The sequence below is a fragment of the Choloepus didactylus genome, chromosome 1 (genome assembly GCF_015220235.1).
Source record: "Choloepus didactylus isolate mChoDid1 chromosome 1, mChoDid1.pri, whole genome shotgun sequence".
In the NCBI taxonomy this organism is placed as follows: Eukaryota; Metazoa; Chordata; class Mammalia; order Pilosa; family Megalonychidae; genus Choloepus; species Choloepus didactylus.
Window position 1 is genome coordinate 23,735,604 of NC_051307.1, and position 19,363 is coordinate 23,754,966.

Here is a 19,363-nt window from a genome sequence, read left to right on the forward strand (position 1 = left end):
TATAAAAGTTCAAATACTTTGAATAAGGGAAGATACTATAAATAAAGTAGTCCAGAGAAAAGGGTCATTCTGGGAGAAAATATTTCCAACATGTATAATAGATGAGGAACTTACATCTAATACATACACAGGGCTGCTAGAAATCCGTAAGAACAGAAAAAAAAACTATTAAAAATAGAAGAATTCACAGAAGAAATGTGTGTAATGAGTATTTTTTTAAATACTGAAATTCAGTGGTAATTTGGGATATGCAAATTTTTCAAACAATCAGTTACATATTTTAACCTACTAATGGGTAAAAATAAAAAGCTGGATAATGTTTTATTTTGACAAGGGTGTGAGGAAACAGACACTTGTTAGTGAGACAGTAAACAGGAATAGACTTCTTGAAGGATGATTTCTCAGTATTTATCAGATTTTATTTATGCATTTCTTTGACCTAAAAGTTCCACTTCCAGAATTGTATGCTATGGAAACACCTACCTAAAAGACCTAAATTGTATGCTACGGAAAGACCATGCATTGTGACATTTTAGGGTAAATATATGGCTAAGAACAATAATGGTTAAATGAAAATGAAAAATAACACACCCACAGTGTGGTAATACTATAAGTTTTTGTTTTGTTTTGTTTTGTTTTGTTTAGTAAAAAAAGATATGTACTAGCATAGAAAGATCACCAAGATATGTAAGAAAAACAGAAAATTCTTATTATAAGCATACACAGAAAAAGGTCAAGAAATTGATGCATCAAACTGTTAAATAGCAGTTACTTCTTTGACAGGGAAGAGGTGAAGGATTGGGAGGAAGTGAAGACTAGCTTTCACTTTTATCTATCTATATTTTTTCTTGTTTGATTTTTTTAAACTGAGTATATGTGGAGACTATCAGAAATTATACACACGGAAAAGTTTTGCTGTAGTGACAAGTGTTTACCTAACCAAGGTAAAATAAACCACTCAGCCACTTAAAGCAGAGATTTACTTGATGGTCATGTGAACGTGGTCCCCTAGAGCTTTCCTTGCAAAGGGAAGGTTGTTAAGGGTAAAAGTGTTGCCATTAGACCACCCCTGCTCCCCTTTGCACACTCAGGTGCTTTTCCCTGCCAACCTAGGAAGTCACATCCCAGTGCAGATGCCTGCCTTACACAATAATGTAACCACCCTCTCATCACCTAGATCCAATCTCTTTAATCTTGAAGTCAGTTTTCTCTTTTTTCCATCTAGGGATGGAAAATATTGCATAAAGACTGCAAGCAGCAAGCCTGGCCATGGTATGCCACAGTATGTGTTCATTTGCCTCTGGTGTAATTTTTTAAAGAAAAAAAAAAAACTTAAAAAGAACATACATCAGATGAATCATCACAGGAAAGAGAAAAAAATTAGACAAAAATTATTTACACTCTCAAATAAGTTAGAAAGGGAAAAGAACTATCCAAAAAGGAGAATTTTGTGAGGACAATGAAATTAAAGAGGATATAATGAAGGTGGTGAAAGTGAGCTGTCAGAGCTCACAAAAATAAATCAAAGTTAACAATATGAACACCATGAACAATATGAAATAAAAAATGGTACAGAAATGCAAAAAGATTATAGTTACTATTTTTTAATAGGAGACATGGAATAAAGTTTTACAAAAATCAGAAAACTTCAATGGCAAGAAACAAAGAAACAAAAGTAATTGGAAAGACAAATACGGAAAAGAGACCAAATAAAGCCACATAAACTAGACCAACAAAGAGAGTCAAACAAATGGATCAGGAAATAACACTAAAACATTAAATAGAAGAAAAGTTTTCTGAAATAAAGGGAGACCTGAATCTGAGTTATCAAAAGGGTGCTCCAAGTTCCAGGAAAAATAAATTAATTCCAGTAAGCAACATGATATATTCTGTTGAAGTTGCTTGTCTTGAAGAATGAAGATAGAATTATATGAACATTCAGTCAGAAAAATCGATTCAGCCAACAAGGAGGAAAATCAGAGTGGCCTCAGATTTCTTCATAGCAACACTTGAAGCCAAAAAATTGAGAGCCAAAAGCTTATGACAGCCCTTCTTGGGAAAGGGGGGCAGAGCACTTGATGATAAATTCTCATCAAACAAGTGCTTGAATCAAAAGAACTCAGAAAGGAGTAATTCATTGCATAAAAGTATTGGTGGTTTGCACCAAATGGATTAAAATACCGAAGTAAGGCTGAACAATTGAGAATATTCATGAACATTGGGATATATAAATAGGAGTATAGCTAAGAAAAATTAGCACTGGGGGGAAATGGGATTAGAAAATAGTTGAAGTACATTAATTTCTTAATCTTCATATCAGGGAGTTAAAGATATTATATTCCTGGCATTCCAAGTTTCCTTTACATAGCATTGCCTTTCTGTCTGAAAAACTTCATTTAACAATTCTTTTAGAGCAAGTATATTGGCAAAAAATTATTTTATATTTTCTTCATCTGAGAAGGTCTTTATTCCTGAGGGATATTTTGATGGGATATAAAACTCTGGGTTGACATTTCTTTTATTTCAGCACTTCAAAAATATTGATACACTTTCTTCTCATCTCCATGGTTTCTAATGAGACATTAGAATCTTTGTTCCCTGATAAGCAATGAAATTTTCCCTAGCTGCTTTCAAGAATTTTTTCTTTGTAGTTTTCAACAGTCTGGGCATGAATTTCTTTGGGTTTATCCTGTTTTGGTTATCTGACCTCCCTTGAATCTAAAGGTTTCTCTTTTGCCAAATTTGGGAGGTTGCCATCACTTTTCTTCAAATATATTTTTTCTGCACCACAAATTTTCTCTGTCCTCTGTGACTCTGATGATACAAATATTATACCTTTTGGTAGAGTCTCACAGGTTCCTGAAGCTCTGATCATTTTTCTTTCAAGTCTTTTTCTCTTATGTCTATAATTTCTATTGTTCTATCTTCAAGTTCACTGACTCTTTCCTCCGGCATCTACATTCTGCTATTGAAACCAGCAAGAGAGGTTTCATTTCAATTATTATTTTTTCAGCTCTAAAATCTCTTTCTGGCTCATCTAGTTGCTGAAATTTTCTATCTTTCAATTCATTTAAAAAGTATTCACCCTTACTTCCTTTAAAGAACTTATATAGTTTCAATGCCTGCGTTATCTCAGAATTTACCTCGGTTGATTGTCTTTTCCCATATGAGCTGAGATTGAGATTCTCTTGGTCCTTCAGACACCAAGTAATTTTAGATTGCATCTAAGATATTTTGTATAATATGAGACTCCGGTTTTGTTTAATCCCATGGAAAATGTTAGTTTTGTTTTAGCAGCTGATCTTGTTGGGTCAGGCTACAAATTCCTATCAAACTTTTCTGGGTTGTGATCTCAATGTCAATTTTGTTTCTCTGAGGATGTGTGCACAAGGTAGCAGAGAAAAAAATGATGGCTTGGGGGAGTGGGGCAAGATGGTGGCATAGAGAGGTGTAGAATTTAGTTAGTCCTTTAAAGCAACTAGTAAATAGCCAGGAGCAACTAAATAGTCTGGAACAACTATTGGGGGAAATCCGTGACTGTTCACACATTGTACACCAGTCAGGAATGGGTGAAACTGCTGAGATCGCAGCATAAAACTGTAAGTTAAAACTGCTGAGCTGACTCCCCTCCCCCAGACACAGCAGACTAAAATGCAAAATCTCTCTGTGGGATAAAGAAGCAGTCCCTGCCAGGAGAAAGGGAATATAGCTTAACAAAATCCCAGTTGCAGTTTTAATTTAACAAATTAAATTTGGACTACTTAATGCAATCTGCACAGATAGATGGGACCTGAGCAAGTAGAATCTGAAGTTCCTCCCTCCAGAGAGGAGGCAGGGCTGAAGAAAAAAGAATACATAAAATAAATAAAATAAATACAGAGGCTTTTGGAGACAGCTGAGCTCAGAATACTAGAAAATAGCTGTGTCCCAAAAAGGGGGGGGGGCACAGAAAACTGGGTACAAACTCTGGTCAACTGGCAAAACTGAGGGGCTGGGGGCTGGCTCTGAAAAGGGACTTCTGCTCATTTTCCTTGTTTTCTCTCATTCTAAGCATCTCCTTAGAGAAAGTCTCAGGCATTTCCAGTTATCAGCAGCTGACCCAGGCAAGGGTGTAATTAAGAGAAAGAGACAAAGGAGGAATTCAAGTGTAGGAGATAACTCTCTGGGGGGTGTATCTTCCCTAAGAAAGGGAGGGGCAGGGCCCAGCTCAAGTGGCAGCCCTCCCTCAGAGAACTCAGACCTAGGGCCTAGGGGAAAACAAACAAACAAGCCAGAAACAACTCAAGCTTGGCTTCTGACAACCTCAGCCTGGGCCAGGACTGGGTACACTGTGAATTAAAGGGACTGCACCTCTTTACACTGTTGAAGAGCTATGGGCTGACAATTGACACCTGCTGGGCAGAACAGGAAAAGCACAGAGTCTAGAGGCCTCACAGGAAAGTCTCTCAATATTCTAGGACACACCCTCAGGGAAACCTGATACTGATTACACCTTCCTCCTGAGACCTGGGCCCATCTAGTCTGGGAAAATCTGATTGGGGTAATCAAAGAAACTAGATGCCTAGACAAAAAATGGTTTCAAGTCACCTTAGGAAAAACAAAGATATGGTTCAGTCAAAGGAACAAACTTATACTTCAACTGAGATACAAGAATTGAAACAATTAATTAAAGATCTTCAAACAAATATGCTAAATCAATTCAAAAATCCAATCAATGAGTTAAGGGAAGACATGACAAAAGAGATGAAAGATAAAAAAAGACATTGGGTGAATGTAAGGAAGAAATCAAAAGTTTGAAAAAACAAAAGGCAGAACTTATGGGAATGGAAGTCACAATAGAAGAGATTTAAAAAAAAAAACACAGTGGAGACATACAACAACATATTTAAGGATGCAGAAGAAAAGATTCATGAGTTGGAGGCCAAGACATCTGAAATCCTATACACAAAAAGGAGATAGGCAAAAGAATGGAAAAATATGAGCAGCATCTTAGGGAATTGAATAACAACATGAAGCACATGAATTTATGTGTCATAGGTGTCCCAGAAGGAGAAGAAAAGGAAAAGGGGGCAAAAACAATAATGGAGAAAATAATCATTGAAAATTTCCCATCTCTTATGAAAGACATAAAATTACAGATCCAAGAAGTACAGTGTTTCCCAAACAGAACAGATCCCAATAGATCTATGCCAAAACATGTAATAATCAGATTATCAAATGTCAAATACAAAGAGAGAATTCTGAAAGTAGCAAGATAAAAGTGATCGATCACATACAAGGAAAGCTCAATAAGACTATGTGCAGATTTCTCAGTAGAAACCATGGAAGCAAGAGGGTAGCAGCATGATACATTTAAGATACTGAAGGAGAGGAACTATAACCAAGAATTCTATATTCAGCAAAGCCATCTTTCAAAAATGAGGGAGAGTTTAAAATATTCTCAGACAGACAGACCCTGAAGGAGTTTGTGAAAAGATACCTGTTCAACAGGAAATACTAAAGGAAGCACTACAGTCAGATAGGAAAAGACAGGATACAGTGGTTTGCATCACAATATTGAGTGATGGTAACACAATAATGTAAGTACACTGAACAAAGATGACTCTGAATAAGGTGGAGGGAGGAAGGTTAGGGGCAGGTAGGATGGCAGGGGAAGGATAGAAGATAAAGACTGGGACTGTATAACTTAGTGAAACATACAGTGGTCAATGATTGTGATTAAATGTACAAATATGTTTTTACATGAGGAAGAACAAATGAATGTCAACTTGCAAGGTGTTAAAAATGGAGTGGTGGTGAAGAAAAAAATACAATCAATGCAAACTAGAGTTTATAGTTAATGGTACCATTATAATATGCTTCCACTAATTGTAGCAAAGGTAATATATCAAAGCTAAATGACTATAAGAGGGGAATATAAGGGAGGAGTATGGGGATTCTTGCTGTTGGTGTTGTTTTCTGATTTTTTTATTGAATTTTATTTTAATTTTATTTTTTCTTTCATTGCTTTTTAGTTGTCACTTTTATTCTCTCTTTTTCTTTTTTCTTTTTACTTTTTTTTACCTTTTCCTCTTTCTTTGTGGAAGAAATGAAAATGCCCTTATATAGATAGTGTTGGTGAATGCATAACTATGTGATTATACAGGGAACCATTGATTGTTTACTTAGAATGGAATGTATTGTGTGTGAACACAACCATCTAAAAAACAAACAGAGGGATACAAGAACTGGAAAAATTTGGAGAAAGGGATGTATCTAATCACAGTTGGTGGGAAAGTAGAATGGTGCAACTCATCTGGGGGGCAGTGTGGTGGATCCATAGGAAGCTAAGCATGGGGTTGCCATATGCTCCTGCAACTTGGTTAATGGGTATATACTTGGAAAAACTGAAAAGAGGGACATGAAGGAACATTTGCACAGTGGGGTTTATGGTGTCACTAGTCACGATTTGCAGTGGATGGAGGTGACCTAAGGCTACATCAACTGACGAGTGGAGTGGCAGTCTGCAAATGGAATATTGAACCACTACAAGAAGGAGTGAAGTTGTGAGGTGAATGGACATTGAGGACAGTATGTTGAGTGAAATAAACCAGAAATGAAAAGAAAAATATTATAATGCCTCACTAATATGGACTAAATATAATGTGCAAACTCTGTGACTTGAGTCTGAGAGCATACGTTATCAGGAAAAGGCTTATCGTAAAGGTATCTAGAGTGTAAGTGGTGATGAGCTTGGCCCTGGCATTGTGGGATTGAGAAAGCCTTCTTGGACCAAAAGGGGGAAGTGAAACGAAACAAAATAAAATTTCAGTGGCTGAGAGATCTCAAGTAGAGTCATTCTGGAGGTTATTCTTATGCATTATATAGATATACCTTTTTAGTTTTTAGTGTATTGGAATAACTAGAAGGAAATACCTGAAACTGTTGAACTGCAACCCAGTAGCCTTGACTCTCGAAAATGATTGCATAACTATATAGATTATACTGTGTGACTGTGTGATTATGAAAACTTTGGGGCTCCCACTCTCTTTATACAGTGTATGGACAGATGAATAGAATAATGAGAAAAAAAGTAAATGAATAGGCCAGGGCCTGAGGAGGCCTCGTTTTTGCTGTAGGCTTCGCCTGGGGAGTGCTGTGGAACTGTTTCACCACCGGCAACTTCGCACCGCTGAATTGATGGTTGTGCTTTTTATGTCTTACTGATGAACTCTTTATCTACTTCAAAATCATGAAGATATTCTCTTCAGATATTACCTTCTAAAAGTTTCATTTTACTGCTTATCACAACAAAAAATCAAATCCAACAGCATTTTAATTATACACCTTGACCCAGTGGAATTTATCCCTGCTATGAAAGGTTGGTTCTAGATAAGAAAATCAATTAATGTAATACACCTGTTCTAGTTTGCTAATGCTGCGGAATGCAAAACACTAGAGATGGATTGGCTTTTATAAAAAGGGGGTTTATTTGGCTACACAGTTACAGTCTTAAGGCCATAAAGTGTCCAGGGTAACACATCAGTAATCGGCCACCTTCACTGGAGGATGGCCAATGGCGTCCGGAAAACCTCTGTTAGCTGGGAAGGCACATGGCTGACGTCTGCTCCAAAGTTCTGGTTTCAAAATGGCTTTCTCCCAGGACGTTCCTCTCTAGCAAGCTTGCTCCTCCTCAAAACATCACTCACAGCTGCACTGAGTTCCTTTTCTTTGAGTCAGCTCATTTATATGGCTCCACTGATCAAGGCCCACCCTGAATGGGTGGGGCCACGCCTCCATGGAAATATCCCATCAGTTATCATCTACAGTTGGTTGGGGCACTTCACAATGCAAACAACCTAATCCAAACATTCCAACTTAATCCCCACTATTATATCTGCCCCACAAGATTGCATCAAAGAATATGGCTTTTTCTGGGGGACATAATACATTCAAACCGGCACAACACCACATTAATAGAATAATGGAACAAAATCACATGCTCATCTACATTGATGCAGAAAAGGCATTTGACAAAATCCAGCACCCCTGCTTGATAAAAACACTTAGAACACTAGGAATAGAAGGAAACATCCTCAACATGTTAAATGGAATATATGAAAACACACAGCTAATATCATACTTAATGATGAAAGACTGAAACTTTCCCTCCAAGATCAGCATGAGACAAGGATGCTCACTTTCACCACTGTTATTCAGCATTTTACTGGAAGTTCTAGCCAGAGCAATTAGGCAAGAATGAAAGGCATCCAAATTAAAAGGAAGAAGTAAATCTTTCCTTATTTGCAGATGGCATGATCCTATGTACAGAAAATTCAGACAAATTCACAACAAAGCTCCTAATGCTAATAAATGAATTCAGCAATGTGGTGGGAAACAAGATCAATACCCTAAAATCAGTAGTGCTTCTATACACAGGTAATGAACAATAGGAAAAAGAAATCAAGAAAAAAATTCCATTCACAATAGCATCTAAAAGAATCAAATATCTAAGAATAACTCTAACCAAGAATGTGCACAGAAAACTAAAAAACAATGCTATAATAAATTAAGGAAGACCTAAATAAATGGAAGGATATTGTGTTCATGGACTGGAAGATGTCAATACTACCCAAAGGAATTTATATATTCAATGCCATCCCAATCAAAATTCTAACAACCTTCTTTGTAACAATGGGAAAGCCAACCATCAAATTTATATAGAAGTGTAAGGAGTCCTGAATAATATGAGCCATCTTGGAAAAGAAGAGTTAAGTTGGAGGTCTCACACTTACCTATCTTAAGGCTTATTACAAAGCCAAGGAAATCAAAGTGAATGATACTGGCACAAGGACAGATTTAGAGACCAATGGAATAGAATTAAGACCCCAAAAATCAGCCCTCATTTTTATGGCCAACTGATTTTTGAAAAGGTGACAGAGACCGTTCAATTGGGAAAGAACAGTTTCCTCAACAAATAGTGCTGGAAAAAACTAGATCTCCATTTTCATAAAAAGAAGAACAACTCACACCATATACAAAAATCAACTCAAAATGGATCAAAAACCTAAATATAAGAGCAAGAACTATCAAATTCCTAGAAAAAAATATAAGGGAGCACCTTCAAAACATTGTTTTAGGCAATGGTTCTTAGACTTTGTACCCAAAGCACAAGCTACAAAAGAAAAAAATAGACCTCATCTAAGTTAAAATCTTTTGTGCTTCAAAGGATTTTATCATAAAAGTAAAACATCAGCCTACACAATGGGAGAAAATATTTGGAAACCACACACCCAGTAAAGGTTTACTATCCAGAAAATGTAGAGAAATCCTTCAACTTAACAACAAAAAGACAAACAACCCATTTTAAAAATGGGCAAAACATGTGACTGGACATCTCTCCAAGAAAGATGTACAAATGACCAGAAAGCACTTTGAAGTATGCTAAACTTCATTAGCCACCAGGAAAATGCAAAACGCAACCACAATATGATACCAAATCTCACACATTAGAAAGGCTGCTAAAAAAAATGAAAAATAACATGTTGGAGAGGATGTGGAGAAATAAGAACACTCATTCATTGCTTGTGGCAATGTAAAATGGTGCAGCTACTGTGAAAGACAGTTTTTCAGATCCTCAGAAAGTTAAGTATGGAACTACCATATGGCCTGGCAATCCCACTAAAAGATACATACTGCAAAGAATTGAAAGCAGGGACTTGAAGTGATATTTGCAAATTGATGTTAATAGCAGCTTTATTCACTATTGCCAGAAGTGTCCATTAACCAGTGAGTGGATAGATAAAATGTGTTAAATACATAAAATGAAATATTATTCAGTCATAGAAAGGAATGAAATCCTGATACATGCAACAACATGGATGGACCTTGAAAACATCATTTTGAGTGAAATAAGCCAGACACAAAAGGATCTATCCTATATGATCTCACTGATTTGAAATAACTAGAATAAGCAAACTTATAATATCAAAATCTATAATATAGGTACTAGGGAAGTTACAGCTTAAAATGTACAAGTTTCCTATTTGGAATGATTGAAATATTTTGGTAATGGATGGTGGTGATGGTAGCACAATTTTGTGAACATTATTAATGGTTCTGAAATATATATCTGAATGTGATTTAAAGGGGAAATTTTAGATTGTATATGTGGTAACAATAAATTTTTAAAAAATAATGTAACTATACTATACAAATAGTGAAGCCTACATTAAAACATGAACTATCGTTAATAGTACAATTATAAAAATGTGCTATCATCAGTTATAAAAAATGTTTCACTCCAATGCAACTGGTTAATAAAAGGGCAGTATGTGAGAATCCTGCATTTCATGCATGATTTTTCTTTAAACCCACAATTTCTCTAATCAAGAAAAATAAGATGAAAACAGATTTGAAAATAAATAAATAAATAATACTAGAAAAAAAAGTAAATGAATAATAGGGAGGGATGGGGGATGGGATGTCTTGGGTGTTCTTTTCCTCTTTAACTTTTATTCTTATTCTTTTTTGTGTAGGGTAATGAAAATATTCAAAAATTGTATGTGGTGATGAATGCACAACTATATAATGGTGCTGTGGACAACTGATTGTACACCAGGGATGATTGTATAGTATGTGAATATATCTCAATAAAATTGAATTTAAAAAAAAATGAGGGCTTGCCCCCACTGTCACTGACCATTAGGAGACACCTATCCCATTCCTTGAGGCACACTTGTGGGCTTCTCCTGGAGCTCTCTCTGTCCTCTGTTTTTCCATGCCAATGCCCACACCCAGGTTTTGAGTTTCAGGCAAACTTGACTCCAGGACATGAAATAGCAGAAGAAAAAAAATTGTGAAATCACCAATGTTTAAGTGGTACTTTGAATTCTGTTCTTCTTACGTGACCGCATGCTCTGATTTATGTTTCACTGTTTTAAGTAGCTGCTCATGCATTCTGTCCTGGTTTAAAATCTGTATTAAGTAGGAGAGATAGGGGCAGGGTGTTTACTTCATCTTACCCAGAACCAGAACCAGAATAGCTTTAAATAAGCTATTATTTAAAGTTGATATGCCTAGAAATAGAGTTTAAAGTACACATTTATTTAAAGTCATAAGTATAGCCAGTAGAAGAACTAATATCAGATGGAAAAGCCTTCAAATTATCATAAGGGAAAGACATTATAAGAAAAGAAATCTAAAGACCAATATCCCTCATGAGCATAGGTGTAAAAATCCTTAACAGTAGTTTAGTGAATTGAAATATACAAAAGAATAACACATCATAATCAAGTGGTTTATCTCAGCAGTGTAAAGTTTGTTTAAATTGTGAAAACAATGTGCCATCATATTAATACACTAAAAATAAAAAACCATACAATCATCTCAATAGATGCCTAAAAAATATATGACAAAACTCAGCAACCATTTATGACAAAACACTTCAGCAAACTAGCAATAAAAGAGAAACTTCTCAGTTTGATAACTGACATCTATATATATATATATATATATAAAACTAAACGCAGTTAATGTTGAAAGACTGAATGCTTTCATCCTAAGATTAGGAACAAGGCAAGGGTGTCCTTTATCATCACTCCTGTTGAACACCACACAAATGTTCCTAACCAACACAATAAAATAAGAAAAAGAAACAAAAGGCATGCACATTGGAAAGGATAGAAATGAAACTTTCTTTACTCACAGGCAACATTATTGTCTATGGGAAAAGTTTAAGGAATCTACAAAACATCTACTATAATTAATGGCAATTTTATCAAGGTCAATAAACGAAAATCAATTATATTCCTATATATGCAAAATGAAGTATTGGAAACTAAAAATAAATACCATTGAAATATAATAAAAAATATGAAATAGGAATAAATTTAACAAAATATGTGTAAAATATGTACACAGACAACTATTAAACATTGCTAAGAGAAATTAAAGAAGACTAAATAAATGGAGAAATATACTGTGTCCATCTACCAAAGATTCAAAATTGTTAAGATAAAAATTCTCCCGAAATTTACCTATAGATTCTAAACTTTTCCAAAATCTCTGCAATGCTTGATGTAGAAATAAACAAGCAGAACCTAAAATTTATTTGAAAATGCAAAACACTTAGAATAGTCAAAAAAGAAAGAAAGAAAAATTGGCAGTCTTTTGAAAATAAACGGCAATGTTGGAAGTCTTAATCACTGCCTTCAAAGCTTAGTTTAAAGCTACAGTAATCAAATAATTAAAGATACTCTTTGGTGCTGGAAAGTTGGATAGTCGTGTATCAATAAAACATTAACCATCACCACATACCATATGCAAAGTTTGACTTTAAAAGAAGCACAGACCAAAATGAAAGAGTTAACACTTCAAAATATCTAGAAGAAAGCACAGAAAAAAAATTTGACCCTGGGAAGGGCAAAATTTCTAAACCATGAAAGCAAAAATAGAATTAATATATTGGAATTCAAAAATTTTAAATTTGTTTGTGAAAAGATATTGTTAAGAAAATAAAATGGAAAGCCACAGATTGGAAGAAAATATTTGCAAAATATACAGCTGATAAAGGACTTGTTTCCAGAATATATAAAGAACTCTTAGAACTCAATAAGACACACAAACCAATAAAAAATTGGGAAGAAAGTTTAAACTGACATTTCACCAAACAAAATATATGAATGGAAGAAAACATATGGAAAGATGCACAACATCACTAGTTATTAGGGAAATGTAAATTAAAATTACATGACGAGGAGGCGGGGCAAGATGGCAGACTGGTGAGCTGTATGTTTTAGTTACTCCTCCAGAAAAGTAGGTAGAAAGCCAGGAACTGCGTGGACTGGACACCACAGAGCAATCTGACTTTGGGCATACTTCATACAACACTCATGAAAACGTCGAACTGCTGAGATCAGCGAAATCTGTAAGTTTTTGCGGCCAGGGGACCCGCGCCCCTCCCTGCCAGGCTCAGTCCCGTGGGAGGAGGGGCTGTCAGCTCCGGGAAGGAGAAGGGAGAACTGCAGTGGCTGCTCTTATCGGAAACTCATTCTACTGATCCAGACTCCAACCATAGATAGACTGAGACCAGACACCAGAGAATCTGAGAGCAGCCAGCCCAGCAGAGAGGAGACAGGCATAGAAAAAAAAAAAAACAACACGAAAAACTCCAAAATAAAAGCAGAGGATTTTTGGAGTTCTGGTGAACACAGAAAGGGGAAGGGCGGAGCTCAGGCCCTAAGGCGCATATGCAAATCCCGAAGAAAAGCCGATCTCTCTGCCCTGTGGACCTTTCCTTAATGGCCCTGGTTGCTTTGTCTCTTAGCATTTCAATAACCCATTAGATCTCTGAGGAGGGCCCTTTTTTTTTTTTTTTTTTTTTTTTAATCCTTTTTTCTTTTTCTAAAACAATTACTCTAAGAAGCCCAATACAGAAAGCTTCAGAGACTTTCAATTTGGGCACGTCAAGTCAAGAGCAGAACTAAGAGAGCTCTGAGACAAAAGGCAATAATTCAGTGGCTGAGAAAATTCACTAAACACCACAACTTCCCAAGAAAAAGGGGGTGTCCGCTCACAGCCACCATCCTGGTGGACAGGAAACACTCCTGCCCATCGCCAGCCCCATAGCCCAGAGCTGCCCCAGACAACCCAGTGTGACGGAAGTGCTTCAAATAACAGGCACACACCACAAAACTGGGCGTGGACATTAGCCTTCCCTGCAACCTCAGCTGATTGTCCCAGAGTTGGGAAGGTGGAGCAGTGTGAATTAACAAAGCCCCATTCAGCCATCATTTCAGCAGACTGGGAGCATCCCTACACAGCCCAGCAGCCCAGAACTGCACTGGGGGGACAGCACTCACCTGTGACATAGCACAGTCATCCCTCAACAGAGGACCCGGGGTGCACAACCTGGAAGAGGGGCCCACTTGCAAGTCTCAGGAGCCATACGCCAATACCAAGGACTTGTGGGTCAGTGGCAGAGACAAACTGTGGCAGGACTGAACTGAAGGATTAGACTATTGCAGCAGCTTTAAAACTCTAGGATCACCAGGGAGATTTGAATGTTAGCACCACCCCCTCTCCCCGACTGCCCAGAAACACGCCCCACATACAGGGCAGGCAACACCAACTACACACGCAAGCTTGGTACACCAATTGGGCCCCACAAGACTCACTCCCCCACTCAAAAAAAAGGCGAAGCAGGAGAGAACTGGCTTCTGGAGAACAGGTGGCTCGTGGATGCCACCTGCTGGTTAGTTAGAGAAAGTGTACTCCACGAAGCTGTAGATCTCATAAATTAGAGATAAGGACTTCAATAGGTCTACAAACCCTAAAAGAACCCTATCAAGTTCAGCAAATGCCACGAGGCCAAAAACAACAGAAAATTATAAAGCATATGAAAAAACCAGACGATATGGATAACCCAAACCCAAGCACCCAAATCAAAAGACCAGAAGAGACACAGCACCTAGAGCAGCTACTCAAAGAACTAAAGATGAACAATGAGACCATAGTACGGGATATGAAGGAAATCAAGAAGACTCTAGAAGAGCATAAAGAAGACATTGCAAGACTAAATAAAAAAATGGATGATCTTATGGAAATTAAAGAAACTGTTGACCAAATTAAAAAGATTCTGGACACTCATAGTACAAGACTAGAGGAAGTTGAACAACGAATCAGTGACCTGGAAGATGACAGAATGGAAAATGAAAGCATAAAAGAAAGAATGGGGAAAAAAATTGAAAAAATCGAAATGGACCTCAGGGATATGATAGATAATATGAAACGTCCCAATATAAGACTCATTGGTGTCCCAGAAGGGGAAGAAAAGGGTAAAGGTCTAGGAAGAGTATTCAAAGAAATTGTTGGGGAAAACTTCCCAAATCTTCTAAACAACATAAATACACAAATCATAAATGCTCAGCGAACTCCAAATAGAATAAATCCAAATAAACCCACTCCGAGACATATACTGATCACACTGTCAAACACAGAAGAGAAGGAGCAAGTTCTGAAAGCAGCAAGAGAAAAGCAATTCACCACATACAAAGGAAACAGCATAAGACTAAGTAGTGACTACTCAGCAGCCACCATGGAGGCGAAAAGGCAGTGGCACGATATATTTAAAATTCTGAGTCAGAAAAATTTCCAGCCAAGAATACTTTATCCAGCAAAGCTCTCCTTCAAATTTGAGGGAGAGCTTAAATTTTTCACAGACAAACAAATGCTGAGAGAATTTGCTAACAAGAGACCTGCCCTACTGGAGATACTCAAGGGAGCCCTACAGACAGAGAAACAAAGACAGGACAGAGAGACTTGGAGAAAGGTTCAGTACTAAAGAGGTTCGGTATGGGTACAATAAAGGATATTAATAGACAGAGGGGAAAAATATGGCAAACATAAACCAAAGGATAAGATGGCGGATTCAAGAAATGCCTTCACGGTTATAACGTTGAATGTAAATGGATTAAACTCCCCAATTAAAAGATATAGATTCGCAGAATGGATCAAAAAAAATGAACCATCAATATGCTGCATACAAGAGACTCATCTTAGACACAGGGACACAAAGAAACTGAAAGTGAAAGGATGGAAAAAAATATTTCATGCAAGCTACAGCCAAAAGAAAGCAGGTGTAGCAATATTAATCTCAGATAAAATAGACTTCAAATGCAGGGATGTTTTGAGAGACAAAGAAGGCCACTACATACTAATAAAAGGGGCAATTCAGCAAGAAGAAATAACAATCGTAAATGTCTATGCACCCAATCAAGGTGCCACAAAATACATGAGAGAAACACTGACAAAACTAAAGGAAGCAATTGATGTTTCCACAATAATTGTGGGAGTCTTCAACACATCACTCTCTCCTATAGATAGATCAACCAGACAGAAGACCAATAAGGAAATTGAAAACCTAAACAATCTGATAAATGAATTAGATTTAACAGACATATACAGGACATTACATCCCAAATCACCAGGATACACATACTTTTCTAGTGCTCACGGAACTTTCTCCAGAATAGATCATATGCTGGGACATAAAACAAGCCTCAATAAATTTAAAAAGATTGAAATTATTCAAAGCACATTCTCTGACCACAATGGAATACAATTAGAAGTCAATAACCATCAGAGACTTAGAAAATTCACAAATACCTGGAGGTTAAACAACACACTCCTAAACAATCAGTGGGTTAAAGAAGAAATAGCAAGAGAAATTGCTAAATATATAGAGACGAATGAAAATGAGAACACAACATACCAAAACCTATGGGATGCAGCAAAAGCAGTGCTAAGGGGGAAATTTATAGCACTAAACACATATATTAAAAAGGAATAAAGAGCCAAAATCAAACAACTAATGGATCAACTGAAGAAGCAAGAAAATGAACAGCAAACCAATCCTAAACCAAGTAGAAGAAAAGAAATAACAAGGATTAAAGCAGAAATAAATGACATAGAGAACAAAAAAACAATAGAGAGGATAAATATCACCAAAAGTTGGTTCTTTGAGAAGATCAACAAGATTGACAAGCCCCTAGCTAGACTGCCAAAATCAAAAAGAGAGAAGACCCATATAAACAAAATAATGAATGAAAAAGGTGACATAACTGCAGATCCTGAAGAAATTAAAAAAATTATAAGAGGATATTATGAACAACTGTATGGCAACAAACTGGATAATGTAGAAGAATGGACAATTTCCTGGAAACATATGAACAACCTAGACTGACCAGAGAAGAAATAGAAGACCTCAACCAACCCATCACAAGCAAAGAGATCCAATCAGTCATCAAAAATCTTCCCACAAATAAATGCCCAGGGCCAGATGGCTTCACAGGGGAATTCTACCAAACTTTCCAGAAAGAACTGACACCAATCTTACTCAAACTCTTTCAAAACATTGAAAGAAATGGAACACTACCTAACTCATTTTATGAAGCTAACATCAATCTAATACCAAAACCAGGCAAAGATGCTACAAAAAAGGAAAACTACCGGCCAATCTCCCTAATGAATATAGATGCAAAAATCCTCAACAAAATACTTGCAAATCGAATCCAAAGACACATTAAAAAAATCATACACCATGACCAAGTGGGGTTCATTCCAGGCATGCAAGGATGGTTCAACATAAGAAAAACAATCAATGTATTACAACACATTAAAAACTCGAAAGGGAAAAATCAATTGATCATCTCAATAGATGCTGAAAAAGCATTTGACAAAATCCAACATCCCTTTTTGATAAAAACACTTCAAAAGGTAGGAATTGAAGGAAACTTCCTCAACATGATAAAGAGCATATATGAAAAACCCACAGCCAGCATAGTACTCAATGGTGAGAGACTGAAAGCCTTCCCTCTAAGATCAGGAACAAGACAAGGATGCCCGCTATCACCACTGTTATTCAGCATTGTGCTGGAAGTGCTAGCCAGGGCAATCCGGCAAGACAAAGAAATAAAAGGCATCCAAATTGGAAAAGAAGAAGTAAAACTGTCATTGTTTGCAGACGATATGATCTTATATCTAGAAAACCCTGAGAAATCGACGATACAGCTACTAGAGCTAATAAACAAATTTAGCAAAGTAGCGGGATACAAGATTAATGCACATAAGTCAGTAATGTTTCTATATGCTAGAAATGAACAAACTGAAGAGACACTCAAGAAAAAGATACCATTTTCAATAGCAACTAAAAAAATCAAGTACCTAGGAATAAACTTAACCAAAGATGTAAAAGACCTATACAAAGAAAACTACATAACTCTACTAAAAGAAATAGAAGGGGACCTTAAAAGATGGAAAAATATTCCATGTTCATGGATAGGAAGACTAAATGTCATTAAGATGTCAATTCTACCCAAACTCATCTACAGATTCAATGCAATCCCAATCAAAATTCCAACAACCTACTTTGCAGACTTGGAAAAGCTAGTTATCAAATTTATTTGGAAAGGGAAGATGCCTCGAATTGCTAAAGACACTCTAAAAAAGAAAAATGAAGTGGGAGGACTTACACTCCCTGACTTTGAAGCTTATTATAAAGCCACAGTTGCCAAAACAGCATGGTACTGGCACAAAGCTAGACATATAGATCAATGGAATCAAATTGAGAATTCAGAGATAGCCCTCAGATCTATGGCCGACTGATCTTTGATAAGGCCCCCAAAGTCACTGACCTGAGTCATAATGGTCTTTTCAACAAATGGGGCTGGGAGAGTTGGATATCCATATCCAAAAGAATGAAAGAGGACCCCTACCTCACCCCCTACACAAAAATTAACTCAAAATGGACCAAAGATCTCAATATAAAAGAAAGTACCATAAAACTCCTAGAAGATAATGTAGGAAAACATCTTCAAGACCTTGTATTAGGCAGCCACTTCCTAGACTTTACACCCAAAGCACAAGCAACAAAAGAGAAAATAGATAAATGGGAACTCCTCAAGCTTAGAAGTTTCTGCACCTCAAAGGAATTTCTCAAAAAGGTAAAGAGGCAGCCAACTCAATGGGAAAAAATTTTTGGAAACCATGTATCTGACAAAAGACTGATATCTTGCATATACAAAGAAATCCTACAACTCAATGACAATAGTACAGACAGCCCAATTATAAAATGGGCAAAAGATATGAAAAGACAGTTCTCTGAAGAGGAAATACAAATGGCCAAGAAACACATGAAAAAATGTTCAGCTTCACTAGCTATTAGAGAGATGCAAATTAAAACCACAATGAGATACCATCTAACACCGGTTAGAATGGCTGCCATTAAACAAACAGGAAACTACAAATGCTGGAGGGGATGTGGAGAAATTGGAACTCTTATTCATTGTTGGTGGGACTGTATAATGGTTCAGCCACTCTGGAAGTCAGTCTGGCAGTTCCTTAGAAAACTAGATATAGAGTTACCATTCGATCCAGCGATTGCACTTCTCGGTATATACCCGGAAGATCGGAAAGCAGTGACACGAACAGATATCTGCACGCCAGTGTTCATAGCAGCATTATTCACAATTGCCAAGAGATGGAAACAACCCAAATGTCCTTCAACAGATGAGTGGATAAATAAAATGTGGTATATACACACGATGGAATACTACACGGCAGTAAGAAGGAACGATCTCGTGAAACATATGACAACATGGATGAACCTTGAAGACATAATGCTGAGTGAAATAAGCCAGGCACAAAAAGAGAAATATTATATGCTACCACTAATGTGAACTTTGAAAAATGTAAAACAAATGGTTTATAATGTAGAATGTAGGGGAACTAGCAGTAGAGAGCAATTAAGGAAGGGGGAACAATATTCCAAGAAGAACAGATAAGCTATTTAACGTTCTGGGGATGCCCAGAAATGACTATGGTC